Here is a 3035-nt window from a genome sequence, read left to right on the forward strand (position 1 = left end):
TACATAAGCTTATGCACATACTATCTATTTCCCACCGGTGACAGGAATATCTGTTATAAGTAAAACAAAAAAGAAAAAATAAGTTAAGATTTCCTTTATATTCTTAATGAAGTAACTCTTATTTTCTCCTCTCTGTGTTCCTGTATTAAAATGTTTTTTTTTTTAATTCCAACTGTTATACGTGCTTGTCTGTTTCATGGATTGCTTTAAAACTGCAATAAACCTGGAAATAATGAAATTGTTGCCCACTTTGTCAATTTAGGCCTAAATAGATGCTTTTATCATTTGTCGTTTTCATTTTTTGGCCTTTAAAAAAACTCTTTAGGACAATGCAGAGGCCTTTAAATTGTCTCACAGACATACTGAAGAGACAAAGTAACCTATGTGACCTATGTAAGCTAAGTGAGATTTAATATTGGTAGTTTACACAAACCTCAATTCACTGCTGTTCTTTGCTAGATCGTTTACATTGCCTACTTGCCTAAATGTACTTATCCGTTGACCTTTTACCTGCTTGGAACAGGTTTGCCTCCTACCTGCCAATCATTTTCGCTCAACTCTTTGGAATTGTATTGCCTCATTTCATCTGACTGTCTGCCAATTGTTCAAACTGTCAGCCTGTATTTGAATTACCTTTCAAGCCAAACGACTCCAGTGTTATCTTATGGAAGCTATTTTTCTGATGTTTGTATAGATGTGTTTTTATGTTCCACCAGGAAACTATGACACCAGTGGGTGTAGTTTGCAAGAGATTAACCTTAAGCTATTAAGTGAAATCAAATTAGCATGCTCACGTTTACCAACCCAACAGGTTTACTTTCTTCATACCAAAGAAACTTGGAAAGGGATGAAAAGCTGTTATTCTGTTCCGTAGAGAACAGTTTTACATTTTAATACATCATGTTGTAGAGAGATTTTCAGACTGAACATCATGTTCGTCTTTCCTGCAGCTTAAAATAGTTATTCATTCATAGCCTACAGTATGTTGTTGACCCTGTGACCCAAGGCCAGATTTATAGGCACGCATCTTATCGCCAGCTGCACTTCGTCAACTTCTCTTCCTGTTCTATTCAAAGTATGAAAAGATCTCAAAAAAGGTCTTAGAAAATCCACACGTAGTCGGAATCAGATGTGAAAAAGAAGTTTTAATGTGCACGAAAGATAACACTGAAAAACCCCGAGCAAGTCCCGGTAAGCTTTATAAAGATTTTTTTGTTCTGCTGCGTCCTATATTTTGCCAAGACAGACTATCCCCCAGAAAAACCTTCCAATGACCACCTTCGGACATGCGGTGTAACAATTCAGTTGGCTACCTTTGAGTCTAAGACCCTCCTATGTTGGGGAATAGTGCTGATTCAGCTTATTTTTAGCTGAGGATGCTGTCTCTGAGGTTCATGCTTAGGGCATGGGCTCCGCACCAGTCTTTCTCTCTGCTGCTGTGTAGCTTCTACTGAGGCCTGCACGAGGGGGGAGAGTCTATGTTTAGCAGTGAGGAAGGCATCCGCGGGAAGCACTAGGAGAGAGAAAATCTGTGACTCCCACCAGGCACACCCATTGATGTCTCCTATCTATATCACATTGTTACACTTTGTATATGTCCCCATAATTCAATTAAAAACCAGATTTATCATATTTTTGCTCTACTAGTGCGTATTTAGAACCAGGTGGAAACACCTCAAGGAGCGAAATTGAGAAAAAACAAGTTCAACATTAGCCACCTTTAATCAACATTCACATTCAAGGAAACTTAAACTTTTAAATGAAGACATTTTACTTGAATATAAGCAAGACAAAAATACCAACATGGCATCATGACTTTGCGTAAACATACACGCTACTTTCCTAAAGCCAAGTGGCGTGTTATCTGTACGCATTTTGAGCTATCCACGTGTATGTCTATGCTGTATACAGCGGATGTAAACATACACACCACGTGGCGTCGCCACGTTGCTTGTTATCGTGAGAACGTCAACGTCACACGCATGCAAAAAAAAAAGGTTGGGTTTAGGAAAAGAACATTGGGAAAGGCTTTAGTAACAAACAAAAAAACAACAAAAACACGAGGGTGACCAACGTCACACGCTTAGGAAAACAATAAACGGTTGGGTTTAGGAAAGGCTTAAAAAAAAAAAAAACTGCTTACAAACGCCACAGCTCTCCTGGGTCAAAGTCCTGTCTTGTACTCATCCACCACCCCAACCAACCTCCGCAGACTTACATCCCTTCATACTACTTGCTATGGCGAAAATTCACACGTAATGTAGGTCAGTGGTGGCCGAACGGCGTTGATAAACACGCTAAAAAGCGATTATGCGTCTTGATAACACGCCAAAATGGCATACGAATTGGGGTGTCATACATATGGCACTTTATGAGATCAGTCTGGAAATACACAGATTTGAAACACATAACTCAAAGCTTCACAAGTTTTCATCGTGTTATGCACACTAAAACGTATGCTATTATACGAAAACTGGGAGACCTCCGACTGATCACGTGACATCGGCTACAGAGCTCCATGCTACAGAGCAACAGTTGCTGGCTGTTTAAGCCGACGGGAAAGTTTGAGTTACCACTTTCATATCTGTCGATATAAGGCTCGCTAGCAGCCCATTAGCTTAGCTTAGCATAACAAGTGGAAACCAAGGGAAAAAGCTGGCCTGGCTCTGTCCAAAGGTACTTGCCTACCAGAACCCTCTCTAAAGCTCACTAACTAACACATGATATGTCATTTTTTTAATCTGTACACAAACAGAAGTGTAAAAATGACACGTTTTCTATTTGTCAAGTATTTTATTTATCTGGTCAAAGGGACACGTCAAATGTGTTGTCTATAATGCATCATTTACATCGCCTTCGAGTTCACTCTTTCTTGTTGTCTTAATTTTGCTACCTTTTGCTGCTTAATAGTCAGCAGTACTCTCTGCAAATGGAAAATGTATTTCCTCATCACCACACCTGTGGCATGTGTGTGTGTGTGTGTGTGTGTGTGTGTGTGTGTGTGTGTGTGTGTGTGTGTGTGTGTGTGTGATGGC

Source organism: Perca fluviatilis, chromosome 22 (genome assembly GCF_010015445.1).
Source record: "Perca fluviatilis chromosome 22, GENO_Pfluv_1.0, whole genome shotgun sequence".
NCBI classification, from domain to species: Eukaryota; Metazoa; Chordata; class Actinopteri; order Perciformes; family Percidae; genus Perca; species Perca fluviatilis.